The sequence below is a fragment of the Papio anubis genome, chromosome 4 (assembly GCF_008728515.1).
Source record: "Papio anubis isolate 15944 chromosome 4, Panubis1.0, whole genome shotgun sequence".
Taxonomy (NCBI): domain Eukaryota; kingdom Metazoa; phylum Chordata; class Mammalia; order Primates; family Cercopithecidae; genus Papio; species Papio anubis.
In genome coordinates this window covers 159982333-160000792 of record NC_044979.1, presented here as the reverse complement: position 1 = coordinate 160000792, position 18460 = coordinate 159982333, and the positions used below count along the sequence as shown (strand labels likewise).

At 35.0% G+C, this 18460-nt stretch overlaps 1 long non-coding RNA gene across 3 annotated transcripts in view; it reads right to left on the bottom strand.

Annotated features, from left to right (window-relative positions):
• Positions 1–18460, bottom strand: part of LOC103882672 — a 150940-nt gene that overhangs the window by 87905 nt on the left and 44575 nt on the right. For all 3 annotated transcript variants that reach the window (XR_001900532.3, XR_001900529.3, XR_001900530.3), the window contains exon 3: positions 4674–4756. This is a non-coding gene — a long non-coding RNA (uncharacterized LOC103882672). The remainder of the gene's footprint in view (positions 1–4673; positions 4757–18460) is intronic.

Sequence of the window (18460 nt, the reverse complement as noted above, 5' to 3'; positions counted from 1 at the left end):
GTAACCATTTTGTGTGGTGAGAACACTTGAAATCTCTCCCAGAAAATTTCAAGTATGCAACGTATTATTAGGTCTAGTCATCACGCTGCATGATATGCTTGCCTTTTGATATGCTTGTTACCATGAACTGTTTTAGATCTATGAATAGTATCATTTAAACATAATTCTGTATGACTGCATAGATATAAACTAAGTCAATAATCCTGTATGACTACATAGATATAAACTAAGTTAATAATCCTGTATGACTACATAGATACAAACTAAGTCAATGTATTTAAAAGGTAGTAAGTGAAACCTGTATATGGTAGATAAAAAAGGAAACAAACTGGTAGGTCAGAGAGGAAATAAAATTGGTCTCCATTCTGCCCTTTGTGCTCTGTGAGGTGGTGAAATTTCCTCCTTGCCTCTGCGTTCTACCCAGGTGCCAGAACTGGCAGCTCTCCTGCAGAATGTTCACTTACACATTAAAAAGCATCAGTTATCACCCCTTTCATAATGCCTTTGGGTGCTTCTTGGCTGAGAAAAATTATTAAAATAATGAGGGTTTCTTACTCCTGAAGAAGCTAAATTGTTAATGGTACTTAGGTTTCTTTCTACTCAGGCTGTTAAAAAAAAAAAAAAAAAAAAAAATAGTTTTCTGCCCAAGAACACAGCCAAGGCTGTGGTTATTTCTCATTCCTAAATTGCTTTCTCTCTCTACTTTATCAACAGAGCAGTCTCTCTTGGCAGCTCTTTCAGATCCTGGCCTTCGCTAATTAAATTAAAAGCAAATAAAAGGAAAGAAAAAAGAAAGAGAAAGCAACTTTGAAGACAGTCATGATGTCTTTTTTCTCCCTCCTCAGGTCATGTTTGTTGCTCCCCAATAGTAGCTCAAAATACTATTCATTCTGTTTCTATTGTATAACCCTTGTCCTGGCATAAACTGTAAAGGGGTAATACCAGGATGATTTGAACATGAATGATATGTCCCCAAATTTCTCCAGCATGGCTCATTAGTAATACTGGAGATGTTTTATTGTTAGCCACAACAACAGGGTAGGGGATTGGGGAGAGACACTCAAGACTAATAAAATGGCTCACTTTCTTTCACTTCGCCCTTGGGAATCCACATGTAAATATATTCAGGTTCCAATTGTTCACGTGAAAAAATTTAAGAGCATTTATGATATTGGCAACGGGTAAAACAGACCCACGTGCCAAGACTGATACAGCGATCATCAGCAGGATTCTTCTAAAATATTTCGGCCTGAGGTATGAATACTTCTTAATGACTTAATGACTTTAATATTTCTTAATGTAAAGTGTGGACACACTTTACAAGTCTTATGGTAGAGAAAGTTATCATCTACCTTGAATTCATTAGCACTATTGTTTCCTAAAGCATCTGAAATGTTGAATCTTTCGGAAACTCCAAAATAACATGTTCAAGTACTATGATTTGAACTAGGTTTACATTATAAAATGTTCTGCTTATAGCCCTTAAAAAATATGGTAGCTGCAGAAAAAGAAGAGCTTTGGATTCTTTGCAGTACATATTCAGTGTTAATTAGAGTCCTGAGATATTATCTGATGGATGAGATATCTCAAGTAGGTAGAGGAGCCATGTCAGGATGGCCAGGTTCAAGACCTCATAGCACACCCGACCACCACCACCCACCTTGACCTTGACAGGCTTGTCTGTTAACCCTAGTGTGGCCTATAAATGTCACATTTTCTGTGTATAGTGATATAAACATATTTGGGAAGTACTCCCATTATGTGGTTCATGTTATATGGTTTTCAAACAATCAGAGTGAGTCAACAGAATTCCTTTCATAGGTTGACTTGGACAAACCTTGCCAAGATAAATGCCTGGTGACGGGGTTCACCACAAGGATCTCCAGCTGAAACATCACCGGAGCTTCACTAGAAAAGCCTTTTCATGGTTTCTGGTCTAATAATTAGCTAATATTTACAATGTTATTGTTACAGCTCACACATTCATTATAATTTTCTTTATAGTAATACCCATTATAATTGGAGGCTTCGGAAATTGGTTAGTACCTCTAATAATCAGTGCTCCTGATATGGCATTTCCCCGCTGAAATAACATAAGCTTCTGACTTCTTCCCCCCTCCTTCCTACTACTACTCGCATCCACCATAGTAGAGGCCGGTGCTGGGACAGGTTGAACAGTTTATCCCCCCTTGGCAGGAAATTTCTCCCACCTGGGGGCCTCTGTAGATCTCACTATCTTCTCACTTCAAGCAGGCATCTCCTCTATTTTAGGAGCTATCAATTTCATCACCACTATTACCAACATAAAATCCCCTGCCATATCTCAGTATCAAACTCCCCTATTTTTCTGATCAGTCCTAATCACAGCAGTCCTGCTACTCCTCTCTATACCAGTCTTAGCTCCCAGCATCACCATACTACTAACAGACTGTAACCTCAACACGACTTTCTTTGATCCAGCCGGAGGAGGAGATCTCATATTATATCAACACCTATTCTGATTCTTTGGTCACCCTGAAGTTTATATCCTCATTCTACCTGGGTCTGGAATAATCTCTCATACTGTAACATATTACTCAGGAAAAAAAGAACCATTTGGGTACATAGGTATAGTTTGAGCTATGATATCAACTGGGTTCTTAGGCTTTATTGTATGAGCTCATCACATGTTTACAGTGGGTATAGACGTAGATACATGAGCCTACTTCACTTCTGCCACTAAAATTATTGCAATTCCTACCGGTGTTAAGGTCTTCAGCTGACTTGCCACACTTCACGGAAGCAATACCAAGTGATCCCCTGCAATACTTTGAGCCTTAGGCTTTATTTTTCTCTTTACCATGGGGGACTTAACCGGCATTGTATTGGCAAACTCATCATTAGACATTGTATTACACGACACATACTATGTTGTAGCCCACTTTCACTACATCCTATCAATAGGAGCTGTATTTGCTATCATAGGGGGTTTTATTCATTGATTTCCCTTATTTTCAGGCTATACACTAGACCAAGCCTATGCCAAAGCCCATTTTGCCATTATATTTATAGGCGTAAATTTAACCTTCTTAGATCTATGTCACCAAATACTGGAAAATGTCAGCTGCACCCACTAAACAGCTTTATAATATTAATTTATCTTTTTCTCCCTGGATATATGACCCAAAACCCACTCCTCACTTGGATATTGCTCTGGTAATGATGGTTGACAAGAAGACCCTGGGGGTTGCTGGTAGTAGATCTCCTAATTTAACTTATTCCTGAAAAATCAACCCTATGTCAAAATCAAACCCAGACTTGTTCCCCCACCATTCACACCTGCTCTAAATGAGTTTTATCCTATGCTGTGTGGTTAGCATAGTCTTCAGTAGGACAGCCCTCCTGCCTGTTTGTCAACAGCTAATAATTTTTTTTCTTTCTCTCCACTCTGCCACCCCATAAACTAAGTATGGGTCTCATTTAACCTTATTTGTAATTCACAACATAGAACTGATTTCTTCATTATAAAAGTTTCCTTACTTGAAACAATTCAGGGACTGGGCAGCATTGCTAATATTATCTCCTCTATAGAAGAAAACCAGCTGAATGATTATCACCAACAGTTGTGCCAGAAAGCAAATAAATGTCTTGGGAAATGCTATTTGCTGTTATCGGTTGAGCTGAAATTTCTGCTCAGAATTATTAAAGAATAAGAAAGATTGCCTCCACCTAAAGCAATAGGCATTGCCTCATTACTGTATTGCATTATTGTCTAAAGAAGCACAAAGATACATTTAGTTAATTCTTTCTTTCTCTGTTAACAGACACAGAAAAATTATGTTTCTATTACTTTTGCCATTACTTTCAATGACAAAACCGCAATTACTTTTGCACCAACCTAAATAAATGTCTGCTTTACTTATACTGCTAAATTATAATAAGAGGAAAATCCCTAGGGCAGATGACAGCTCCTGGAACAACAGGTGTGGCACTTGGATAGCTGGAGTTGAAAGCCAGCTTAAAAATTAGTATTAACTAGCTCTATGTTGCAAAAAATGGTAATTACCTACTTTGCACTAGTCATTTCAAAATGCTTTCCCTTTAGAAAGTCTCTCTCTCTCTATTATCATGCTATAGCAAGATTTTACTGTGTTCTTGAAAAACAGGGTGCCTTCATCCATTTGGGCTGCTATAACAAAATGCTATAAACTGGGGAGCTCATCAACAGCATACATTTATTTCTTAAAGTTCTGGAACCCGGAAAATTTGAGAGCAAGGCACCAGTAGATTCTAGGTCAAGTCAAGGCTGCCCTCCTGGTTTATAGATAAATGTCTTCTTGCTATGTCCTCACATGGTGGGAGGAGGTAGCTCTCTGAGATCTATTTTATAAGGGCACGAATCCCATTTATGAGGGCTCCACCCTCATGACCTCATTACTTACCAAGGGCTGCACCTCCTAATACCATCACACTGGAGGTTAGAATTTCAACATACGAATTTTGGTGGGATGAAACCATCCAGTCTATAGCACTGGGATTAGAAACAAAACCTAAGCTGTATTAAAAGTTAAATTTTTACAGTGTATAATGTATTAAACATTACATATAAAACCCGGGTTTATTTAGGATTTCTAGGCAATTTGTGTAATTCATATATTATAGATTATGGCAACCAGCCATTAATTATCTCCTACCTTTCCTTTTGGGAAAGATCCACACATCTAGCCAGGCCATGAAGAACCACGATGATTCTATCTACCACATGGAGTTTCTTGCTCTGCCAGAGAGACCAAAGTCTTAGTTAACATTTTAGAACAAGCTGGCAATAATAAGGCTAATGATAAGGTCACTGGGTGATATGCTTTAAAAATATCATTTTATACAATTGCATAAATTAGTTTCTTTTTACCCTACAAAAGTGTTATCTTAGTAAGAATTTATCATGTGTATTTTGACAAATTGGATTTTATCCATAATTGTCAAGCCCAGCAGCCAAAAAGAAGTCTACAAATCATGCCAGACTAAAACTGGGCTGCATTTTCATGGGCTGGTGGCATTTAAAAACTTTAAGGTATAGATGTAGGTACAAGGTGCTTTAATGGCACTGAGAATGGTAGAAAGTTTGTCTTTAGTGGGTGCTTAGAAAATATTACGTAATTTGCAGCTATGAAACAGTGTATGACAAATATTATCACCTGGATCCTAAAGCAGCAAAGCCCACTATGAATTTAGATAGAACATGAAATCCAAAAATAATAAAAAAAGGCTTTATCTGTTAATATATTAATAATAAATTTAAGATAGTCTGTATATGATGCAGTGAAAAAGGGGCTTTACATTCCCCATATTCTGTTTCTAAAATCTGTTCTTCACTTTTCTTTTTCAATATTGTAAGTAGAAGCTTCTCAGGCCTGCTGTTTTCTTCTGATGCCAAATGCTGAAATCACAGTACTTAGAAACTTAAGAATTCTGCCTGTGAAACAATCTCAGAAAAATAATACGGGGAAATTTTGAGAGTTTATATATCAGTATGTTTTAAAGAGCACTTGGTATTCTCAAGTTTTGGTGGTGTATTCTCATTACTTTATATTTTGCTGATTATCAGTCAGTAAAATCCTTCTCCCCAACTAGAGTTAGAAACCACCAATGTGCAGACAGAAGAATAATTTCCTGTAGAATGTGTAAATAATCGTTACTTAGGAATTATTCTAAAAACAAATTATGGAGTAGAAATAATTTCTCTTCAAGATAAAAATGTGTTTTTCTAATTTTATTATGCTTATCTAATTTTATTTTCTAATTTAAGCATTTGAGAAGTTTATTTGGTTTATTGTTCAGATTTGGTGTTTCTGTTCTCTAAGAAAAAAATTTAAAACTTCATAGTCACATTAAACAATCCAAATACAGATCCCCATTAATAGTTGCTTCTTTATAAAATTGCTCCTTGAGGAAAATGGCTACTTATTTAAATTAGATTTAGAGAACTCAAACATAAGTAACTCATAGAAATGGTCTGTTAATCTGCAAATTTGCAGAAACCATTTCTAGAACATTATCAGTGACTCCGACATGCAAAGTTCCAAAATCAAGTAAACTTCGAGGCAATTGAGTAAAACTCTTTTTATCTAACAGCTGTACAATGAGCTGCTATGGTTATTGAGACAGTCTGATTAAAGCAGTATTAGAGCACATTTAAAAAATCACACTGAGAGTAATTTAATGCGGTTTAGTAGGCACTTCTATATTTTGCAGTGACCAAGGGATAGATAAATGTATAGAGTGAATGACATGCAGCAAAGTAGACACAAAAAGGTAAAAGATTACATTTGTGATGTATTTACATGGCAAATTAAATCTCTTTTACCATCTGATATGGGTTGGTGTGTCCGCACCCAAATCTCATCTTGAATTGCCATCTAAATTGTAGTCTCCACCTGTCTCGGGAAGGACCTGTGCGGGGTGTTTGGATCATGGAGGCGGTTTCCCCCCATGCTGTTCTTGTGATAGTGAGTTCTCATGAGATCTGATGGTTTCATAAGTGGTGGCTTCCTCTATCTGTCTGTCTGTCTGCCTGCCTGCCTGTCTGTCTCTCTCTCTCACTTGCCACTTTGTATGATGTGCCTGCTTCACCTTCTGCCATGATTGTAAGTTTCCTGAGGCCTCCCCAGCCATGTGAAACTGTGAGTTAATTAAACATTTTTTCTCTATAAATTACCCAGTTTCAGGCAGCTCTTTATAGTAGTGTAAAAACAGACTAATACATCATCTTAATGTCAACTGATTTTTCTAAAAACCTGAAAATATAGTGGAGATGGTGATTTTCCTGCTACGTAAGAAATGGTTTTATGAACTTGAATTTTGCACATGCCTTTTTAATGGAAGAAGCTACAGAGTAGAATAGTATTTGTGATGTAAATTCTCTGAGCAAAATCTATTTTGAATATCTAGTAATCATTTACAAGTATACATATACATACACATACGCATACATGTATTATGTGTATGTACACATAATATACTGAGGTCAACTATATGAAGGTCATTACTTCATACTTCATTATATAACATAGACTTCATTATATAACATGTACTTAATTATCAAAACTCTATTCATTTAATAATATTTTATAAACAAATATGAGGATCAGGGGGAGTGGATTTCCCACCCCTAAAACTGGGAAAGACAGAATGAACATATAGTTTATCTAACTCAGAGGATGAGCTCTTAACGCTATGGCATTCCTTCTCTTTCCTAGGCTCTGTCAAATCTGTTCCATAGATTTCATTTTTTTAAGATCTGTCTGCTAAACACAAAAGAAGACTAGCAGTTCTTCACTTAATAACAGATTTTTAGTAATCGTAACACATTAAGGTTGACAGATGCAGACATGTTAGCCAGCTCTTCCTCATTCTTATAAATTATGAATTAAAGCAGCAATGCTATCAGATGCATGGCTTCAATAGCACTGTTAGAATTATATGATGTCAATTTTATTTTACTCAAATTTTCAACCAAAGCCTTCCTATTTCTGTTGCACATTTGCACAGTGGACTTCATTTTCTTTTATAAGTTTTGGAGTTAAGTTACATCACTGGAATCCAAAGAATAAAGAGTGGTAGAAATCATCTTTTGCTTCATCTAATGTCATCTACCTCCACAGAGAAGAGGAAACAAAAATTCAGAGCTAAATGATTTACCATGTCAGTAAATGACTAAACTTCTCTGGTAAGAATATAAGTCTGTGGAAATAACCTTGGACTTTAGAAATCACTGTTCCAGATGCATAATGTTTTTTAGAAACACCTTACTCGAACATTAAAACTAAGCACTGTCTTTCAGCCTAGGAATGGATAATTAGCAATGAACCCAAATTTTTAATTACATGTTTTGTCTTATAATGTTAGCTGATACTCACATTTAGGAAGGAACCCAAAGAAATATAGCCAGTATTTAGGAGGGAATTCAAAGAAAATAAAAAATATTTTAAATATATTAAACTTTATTTATGCATTGTGTATAGAGTTTGTACTCTAAGATTTTCTCATCCTGCTATTTGTTTTTTAAGCCAAAGATTTCTTGTGCCAGACAGATGGAAACTGTGGGAAGAAAAAACTGGGGTAATAAAAATTGAAAAAGTTTTGAATCAAGAGACTTTTCCTTAGAGCAGAAGCATTCCTGATTCACAGGTGATGCTAATGCTTTCTGATCATGCATAATTTGAACTTTCCAAAGGTCTTATGATTACAGGTTTTTCTGTGATAAATTCAATCTCAGATTAGTCATACATCAGATTAGAAACGCCAGATGGCATCTTCTCTTTTGGACAAACTCTTGATGTATAATTGCCTTTCCAATAATGTATGTCTCCTTATATCAGTATTTATATTCTATGAAAAAAATCAGCATTTGTTTGTATGTTTTAATTATCTGGTTTGGCAAGAAATTCAAACTGAAGCGGTCTTTGCCTTTGCACAATAAATCTATTGCTTTGTGAAGGAAGACTTTTTTTTTTAATTTTACTTAGATAATAAAGCACAATAAGCAAATCTGAAGTCATATTAAATACTATACTATGTATCTATTTAAACGGAATTGTGTTTTGTACTACAGCTGCTCTTAAAATAAAAAATTAGAAAAATAAAATGCATTCCAAGTACAGATTTCAGGGTTAAGTTTGCTTTTCTAATGGTAATAAGTTGTATATATTCAGCAGCTTCCTTCTAAGACTCTCAAAGGGCTTTATCATGCTAAGGTTGAAATTCAATTTATGTAATCTCAAATCAAATATAATTATCTCTACATTTGAGATGAGAAGATTGCTTAGTTTTATAGTACTTTAATGAATAATTGTAGCTTTGTTTATAGCTTCAACTTCTAGATTGCTTTTAAAGCTCAACAATTATATTTAAAAGTCCAGACTCTATTTTTTAACTTCTATTAACTTCATCTAATTCACTGAAGACTTTGTTCTCCTTTCCCTGAATGCCTGTCATTAATCACTTTGAATTCCACCTCTGCAGAGCTTGACTATCTAACACTCTACTGCCTCAGTCTGTCTTACCATTTATCTTTCCTTCCCCTCCAAGTTACCTATCTATCCACTGCCATGGACACCATTAAGGTTTGAAAGTTGGTGTGCCCTACAAATTCTTATTTTGAAATGTAACAGCCATTGTGATACGGTTAAGAGGTGGAGGCTTTAGGAGGTGGTGAGGGCATGACCGGAATTAATGGTCTTGTAAAAGATGCTTGAGCAACCCTGTTTGTCCCTTCCACCATGTGAGGATGCAGCAAGACGGTGCCAGCTGTGAAGGAGAGAGCAAGCCCTCAACAGACACTGTGTCTGCTGGCAACTTGATCTTATACTTTCCAGCCACCAGAATGTGAACAATACATTTCTGCTGTTTACAAATGACCCAGTCTAAGGCATTTTGTTACAGCAGCTCAAATGGACTAATACAGCCACCTGCGAGATGTATCATCTTCAGATTTTAGGCTACCTTTGAAATTTTATTTCTAGAAGTTTGTTTCCCAACTACAACCTCCTGTCTCCCGTAATACTTGCTTTAAAATCCCAGTATCTCAATTATTTAATTTCATTGTAAGTTTTAGGACATTATTCTCATTCTATTTTCATGATTTAGTATCTTCTGACATCCCTTTTTTTCTTTTGTCTAACCTAGATTCCATTATGCAACATTATAATTCCTCTTGTAAATATCCTCGGCCACTATATATTACAATCACTATTACTATCACAGTTGTTCTCCCTGACTCCTTACAAATTTCATCTCCCCTCCCCTAGTGAAAGCCACCATCAGCTCTCTTATCTTACTGTGACAGCCATGGAAAGGGTCTTCCCACCTTTTATATAACTCCCCAATATCAACACAGCAAACTGAATGACTTTTCAAAAATATAAATTGCACAATTTATCTTTTATGTTTACGAAGGGCTGTTTGCTTATTACTTGAAATAAAATATAAATTCACGTCTGTCTTCAATATAATCCAATGTGATCTACTCTGAAGCTAAACTGAACTTCTCTTAATTTCTTCACATTAGCCAAGGGCTACCATACTTTTCTGGACTGCTCTTCCCCCTGTGGTTCCTATGACCATCTTCTTGAACTTTTTTTTTTTTTTTTTTTTTTTCAGATGGAGTTTTGCTCTTGCCCCCAGGGCTGGCGTGCAATGGTGCCATCTCCGCTCACTGAAACTTCCATTTCCTAGGTTTAAGCAATTCTCCTGCCTCAGCCTCCCAAGTAGCTGGGATTACAGGTGCTCGCCACCACACCCAGATAATTTTTGTAGTTTTAGTAGAGATGGGGTTTCATCATGTTGGCCAGGCTGGTCTCGAACTCCTGACCTCATGTGATCCACCTGCCTTGGCCTCCCAAAGTGCTGGGATTACAGGTGTGAGCCACTGCGCCTGGCCATTCTTCTCGATTTTTAAATCTCCCATTCAATAATGCCTCCACAGAAAGGCCACTTCCAGTCACCTTTCTAAAGTAAACATGTCCACATTATCCACTATTTGTTTTCTGTTTATTTGAATTTTCTATTCGTTTGTTTTCTTTCATAACATATAAAACAAATAGCAAACATGAACTAATAAACTGGGATTATGTGTGCTTTTGTCATCTTCATATTCCCCATGCCCAGCATACTGCCTGGTTAAAAAGAAACATCCAAAAATATTTGTTTACTAAACGTCACTAAAGCAATTTTACGTTGGCTCAGAAATTCTAAGCTGTTGGGTTCATACTATGATCATTTAGCATTTAAGACCAAATCTTACCTCATGGGGCCAAAATAAAAAAGTATAATAAATTTCCTACCCTTTATTTACCTAGAATAACCAATACCATGTTTTCCTGCATTGTGATCCATCGTAATATTTTTGCCTGGAGTATCAAATAGATTGTGTCAGAATATTATTAATACTTTAATTTGATCTTATGTCCCCATGAGATGAGCTATTAAATCTGTAATCAATCCCAAATAAATTTGCTTCTGCATGGTTTACATAGACTGCAAAGCAGTATTTATTAAAATAAATATTCACTGTTTATACATATTCAAAGCATACAGTCACATTTAGGTTATGGAAAATAAGTTGTTAAAATTATAGATTTTCAAATTTTTACCTAAAATATAAATAAATGTTATTTTTTTCCACTTTTATAAAATTGAGAGTAGAAAATCTAACAGTGCTATCAGTAGTAATTTAAAAAAAAAATACAGAGGCATAAGAATTTAGCACTGTCATCAAAATAACCAATTCCAGAGTTACATAAATAATATGTAAGCATTTTATACTGCATGCTCATTATCCTTTAAAAACGGTAAACAACTTAAAATACTAAATAAAAAAGTAGAGTCTGAAACATAAAAAGTACTTGAAATTCTTGTTATCTTATTAAGTTTAATATTTCTTAAATTTATGTATGTGCCATGCACTTGTACAAAATATGAATACTAAGAACACTTTAAAAATTACTAAATCAACGCATTTTAGTTAGGAAATTTAAAATATATATATTAAGAAATAAAAGAACGTTGATGATTAAGTTTGTCAGATTATTTTAATTATAATTTAATTGTGGAGTTATCTACTATTTGACTGATTTTTCTGGCTAAGAGTGTGAATTGAGGCCCAGTGCAGTGGCTCATGCCTGTAATCATAAAACTTAGGGAGACCGAGGTGGGTGGATCACCTGAGGTTGGGAGTTTGAGACCAGCATGGCCAACGTGGTGAAGTCCTGTCTCTATCAAAAATACAAAAAATTAGCTGACTATGGTCGTGGGCACCTGTAATCTTAGCTATTTGGAAGGCTGAGGCAGGAGAATTACTTGAACCTGGGAAGCGAAGGTTGCAGTGAGCTGAGATCGTGCCACTGCACTCCAGCCTGGGCAGCAGAGCAAGACTCTATCTCAAATTAAAGTAAATAATTCTACAATAAAGACACATGCACACATGTTTATTGCAGCACTGTTCACAATAGCAAAGACTTGGAACCAACCCAAATGGCCATCAATGATAGACTGCATAAAGAAAATGTGGCACATATATACCATGGAATACTATGCAGCCATTAAAAAATGAGTTCATGTCCTTTGCAGGGATATGGATGAAGCTGGAAACCATCATTCTCAGCAAACCAACACAAGAACAGAAAACCAACCACCACATGTTCTCATCTGTAAGTGGGAGTTGAACAATTAGAACACATGGACACAGGGAGGGGAACATCAACACCAGGGCTTGTCAGGGGGTGGAGGGTTAGGGGAGGGATAGCATTAGGAGAAATACCTAATGTAGATGATGGGTTGATGCGTGCCACAAACCACCATGGCATGTGTATACCTACATAATAAACCTGCACATTCTGCACATGTACCCCAGAACTTAAAGTGTAATACAAAATAAAAAAAAATTAAATTTAATTTAATTTAAAAAAGAATGAATTGAAAGAACTAAATTTGCAGACTCAGAATGAACACAAACAATGGAGCATTGCGTTAGTCTATTATAACAGTACAGTAGTGTAGCTTAAGCTGCTGAGGAAGTTTAAGCTGCATTTATTGCATTTAATGTAATATAATGAAGGCTATAGTATATTCAAAAGTTGGATTACATTGACAACCATTAACGGTTGTTTGAATTGACCAGTCAATGTAATCCAACTTTTGAATATACTATAGTCTTCATTATATTTAAATATGTAGAATACTCTTTTAGCATTATGCCAAAATAGAAGTTATGGGAGATGTGGAAGATATGAAGCGGCTTAAACTTTTCTCAGCAATAAATGTCAGTCAGTGAGGAGGCTCGGTGTCTTCACTTTAGTCTCTTCTAGTCTTGTTTTCATAAGAAATGTAATAGGAGAATTTGTGGGTTAGGAAAGTTTAAAAAATAAAATAAAATGCCTCCCCCACCTTTAAAAATAAAACAGTTGACTCTTATTCTTTTTCTTATGTATCTTTGATTGAAACATATCTACTACTAAGTAATGCTAAAAAAATTTTAGTGTTTTGAAATAACAAACCAAGGTGTGAGAATTCGGTTAGGTACATCTCTTTATTAACAGGGGATTTACAAATCTACAACTTGCCATAGAGCCTGATAAGAACAGAAATAGGAAAAGTTCTATGGGCTGAATGTTTGCATCACCCCCCAAAAATCAAATGTTGAAATCATAAACCCCAATGTGATGATTTGGGGAGGTGTTACCTTTGAGACGTAATTGGGCTATGAGGATGGAACCCTCATTAATGAGATTGGTGCCCCTGTAAGAAGAGACACAATTGTTTGCTCTTGCTCTCCCCTCTCTACCATGGAAGGATGCAGCAAGAAGACAGCCCCGTGCAACCAGAAGGAGGGCTCTCACCAGACACTGGATCTGCTGGCACCCTGATCTTGGACTTCTCAGCCTCTAGAACTATGAGAAATAGACGCTCGTCGTTTAGCTATCCAGTCTACGGTATGTTTGTTACAGCACCCTCAACACACACAAGAAGAATAGGGTGCCAAATAGCTTAAATTACTATGTTGGTGGGAGCAACTGAAATCTTTATCTGCAATTCCAACTTCACTCTTGACCTGTTGTTCTATATCCTGATCATTCACCCATTGGCCATATTTTTGTTGTCCATAGGCTAACCTCCAAAGGCAGAGAGGGAAGAGCCCTTCATAACCTTTTTTATTAATTTTCCTTCATATTCCTACTCTGGCAATTGAACATGCCTGGATTTAGCAAATGAAATGCCATATTTAGCAAATGAAAACCTTAGTTAAGTTTAATGCTGAGAAAAATAATAAAAAAATTATAGTAATGTAATTCCCATGCAATATTTAGGACATCCCTGTGCTAAAAAAATATCCATTGTTCATTTGAAATTCAAATTTAACTGGGTGTTCCGTATTTTATGTAGCAACCTCAAAAATGCAAGAAATCTAAGCAGTTCTAGAATTAATGAAATCATGGATGTTTTCTGATACCTCATGAAATGCATCATCTTTACTGGACTTCTCTCTCAACCTTACCCTACATATATAAACATGCTTCTACCTATTTATGATCCAACTACTTCTTCTTAAGCAGATAGGCTATGGTGTTTAATTATTTCTTTCAAGAATTGGAAGTATTAATTTGATAATCAGTCTACCTAATTGATTCATAAAATCTGTCCCACAGAGTTTCTTGATCTCCTTTAATTTGTACTAATTTCTTTAATGGAGATACTTATAATATGATTTAGCATTCTGAAAATATTGTAAGGATTAATCTCTGGTCAAGTGATGATTTCATTCAGTATTTTATTTCTTATACACAATTGAGGAAATACAGTAAGAACTTAGGTCAGCAGCTTAATTTATACTTAACAGACAGAGCTGGTAAATTACTAGAAGCCGGCAAGAAGAATAAGTAAGCCCTAATTGATATATTAGGCTAGATTTGCTCTGAAAATGGGGGGATGTTTAATATTCCTTATTATTCTGGGTGTTGCAATAGGATCAATTCTTTAATAGTAGTGTTGATTAACAGTTCTTAAAGTGATGCCCAGAATAGCATCTTTACCATTACCTGGAAACCTGCTAGAAACACAAATGCTTGGCCCCTTACAGACCCAATGAATCAGGAATTCTGGAAGTAGGACTCAGCACTCTATTTTTGAACTCAGCACTCTCATTTTTTAAGAGACTCTTCAGGTGATTTTGATAGGCACTAAACTTTGAGAACCACTTTTCTATGTGAATGCCAAATCATAATCATCCAGAGGAGTTCTGTTTCCGTGAAAGAAGACACGTATTACCTGGGGAATGGAAGGAATTACAATTTTAACTGAATCCTTTACCTGTGTGTTTGTCATATGATTTGGAGAAGAGAGCAACTCAAAGGTGAATTTAATCACTATAGATAACCAACTGCGATAATTGCCTCACTCTCTGCATTACTTATCCTGCATATAAACTGCCTTCAGCCACGTTCTTGTGCATCTTTGCACAAGGTGATCAGTTGGGGGAAAAGAGATTAAGAATTCAGGTAATTCTGAAATGTAGGTGATGCTTTAGGTCAAAGCATTATGGAATCATATCACTAAGCAAGTACCTAGGAATTATATCAAATGAAAAATATTAAAAATGCATTTGGCTAATGGGGCAGAGCTTATATAAGGCAGGTGTTAAGTTAGTTTATATTGAAATAGCACTGGAACATAATTATATAGCACTCTATACATAGAACATATATATGTACATATATATACATATATATGTTCTCTGTATGAGAGAGATCGGGTCTCACTCAAAATAGTAGATTAAGTTATAGATTATTTTAAAGTTACACTAAGAGCTTTGCTATGATCCTTAAAATAAGATGTTGAAGATTTTTTTTCACAGTGTACATTTTATTTCAAAAATAAATTGTAAAAATATAAATGTGTAAAAGGGAAAAATAATGAATAGAAAGTAGTACACACGATGGTAGGAAAAAAAACCCTAAACCTTTTAATTAACACAATAAATACAATTGTAGTACATTTATCAGTAAAGGCAGAGTTTGTACTAATACGTTTTTTAAAAAAATTCATCACATGCCATATCCAAAATATTCCTTAGCAAAGCTTTAGTTTTTATTTTGTTTATCTGTAACAGGCCACACAGTATAAATAATATAGGTTTTGAGGACCACATAAAGACTTCTATTACTTCCTTTTTTTTCTTTTTAAAAATAACTCTTTATGAATGTAAAAATGATTTCTATTTCAGGGGCCATATACAATCAGGCCACAGGCTGATTTTACAGTGTGTGTAGTTTTTTTTTTCTTTTAATTCCTGGACTAGCAGATGTGAGTCCACAAGCTAAAGGATTCTGATATATCAGAATTTAAGCCACCTCAGCCTTCTCCACTATCCCAGACATTCATAGTTCTGTCAGCGAAATCAAATCGCGGTTCTTTCTCACTACAACGTTTAGGGGGTTAGTTGTTACCCAGTAATAGGAGCTGGGACACAATGAGAGTAAAAATATTCATATATTATGGCGCAGAAATTGCTTTTACCACCAAGTATAATGGAATACATCCAACGGCATTAACAGAGCTATATTTGAGAATATTCACAGAAGTATTGTTTCAAGCACCAGCAAATTATAATGCATATAATAATAATAAATGTGCTCAAATAACATGATTCTATTCAGCATTAAATGTATAAATTCTTGAGGCTATTTTTAGTAAGGCTAAATATCACAAATATATTTATAAGAAAAGAATAAAAACACATACAGCAGAACCACTTATAAACTATAAAATAAATCGACATTACTGCTTAAGGATACAGGGCTTGTAATAAACTATTAGAAAAGCTTTAAAAACGAGAAAGAATAACCTCAGGATGGTGAGTTCCTCTAAATAGCATGAAATGCCACCAGGAAGGGATATACAAGGATCTTCAACTTTTATTTTCAAGTTTTATTTTTTAAGCTCTGTGGTATGTATATACCTACATTATTCTTTATGCCATTTTTACGTCTTTTCAGACAATTAAACATGATATTACTTAGTGTTTTTTCATCAAGACTTTTTAAATATTTGTTTAATTCATATTTTTATAAAAATAATTTTGCTAAATCAAAAAGATTGAAAGCCTACCATGATGTAGTTAGGTATTTTGGGAGAACCAAGAAAGAACACGATGGTCAAAGCAGTCATAAATTTGCAAAAAGGAAAATAAGAAAACAACCAATTTGACTGCAAAAAATGAACACACCTTAAAATAGTAAAATTTAATCACTAATATATTTTATATACTTTTCATAATATAGCATTCTTCAAATTGAGATACCTGAAAAATAATTCAGGAGGATGTGAATAAATCTTAGATAATGGGGAAAGCTTCCATCACCAAGTACCTTAGAAAAACCTCGATTAAACCAAGCTAATTTGATTTATTAATTCCAGAAATTTCGGAACTTTTAATAGTGAATTTGCCTCTTCAATCTCTACAAGAGGAGCTGTAGTATTTAGTACTTTCCAAACGTAATTGAAAATATAATTTATAGGAAATACATCATTTCAAGGATCAGAACGTTCAATGGAGCAAACTTTTGGAAATCATGCCATACTACCTGAAGAGGAGAGACTACTTTTTGAAGGAGTGCTCTTGCAAGGCTTTATGGCAAATGAGGATTTAAACTGCCTAAAAGAAAGAAAAATACTACACATAAACTCACTTAACATGAAGAATCTCAAAACGCGGAACTCAGAAGCAGAGGGCACAATGGTAGTTACCAAGCGTTGGGGGTGGGCGGAAGAATGGTGTTAGAAGGATGTTAATCAAATAATAAAAAATTGGGGTTAGGCAAGAGAAATAAATTCAAGAGATAATATGTAGTGAATTATAGCTAATAACAATATATTCTTGAAAACTGCAAAAAGAATAGATTTTAAGTGTTCCCACAAAATGGTATGTTCCCACAAAATGCTATGTGAGAAAATATGTTAATTAGTTCGATTTAGGGATTCCACAGTGTATGCATATTTCAAAACATGTTGTACCTGTTAAATATATAGAATTTTTATCAATTTAAAAATTAATTAATTACCAAAATGAAATGAAGTGCGGATGTTAAGTAGCTAAATCCAATAAAATCTATGGCCCTGATGGATGGACGCAATAATAAAACATTTCACAAAAGAGGGAGGCATCAAAGTCAGGCAACTCCTGTTGCCTAAATGTTTTCACATTTCAGGAAATTTGGTTGAAAATGTGCGATTTTTGTCTGAATTCAGCAGAAACAAAGATCCTGTTATATTCATTCGTGTTTGTGTGAGAGAAAAATCTTCATAAAAATGATATGAAAAAGGCGTATTATTTTGTCAAAATCTGGGTAATATAAGAACAAAAGTAACTAATTTGTTTTCTCAAAGTATCCATTTAATGATTTATTGATTCAATCTGTAGTCTGCTTTTTCCACTCAGCTGAACATCTGTTCTGATAGGCTTGTCTTCCTCTAATAAGGAGGCTGAATTTAGAAGGTGATATGAGAAAACACCAAATGTTCAGAAGCCACATCCAGGCCTGCTTTGGATGTCTTTTGGGACAAGAGAGCATGTGAGGGTATATCCAGGCTGCAAATAGCACTGAAGATGTCATCTCTGTGGCTGTTCTGCATTCTACTTCACTCCCAAACACCGTGAATTACTTCAAAATATGCCTGATCTGATTTTTTTCTAAAGTACTGGGCAGCTGTGCAAACAATATTAAAATAGAAAAAATATTTTGTGCTATGCACTGCCTTGATTGTACGTGCCCATAAAATAGGAAACATAGACTCTTTCTAAAAAATACAATTATATCAAGACCTGCTTTTTAAATATCCAAAATGGATTATTACCTTTTGCATTTCTGTTCAGTAAGTGTTATATTCATTGAGAGTGATCTGACCGATAAAAACAAAGATACCATCATTA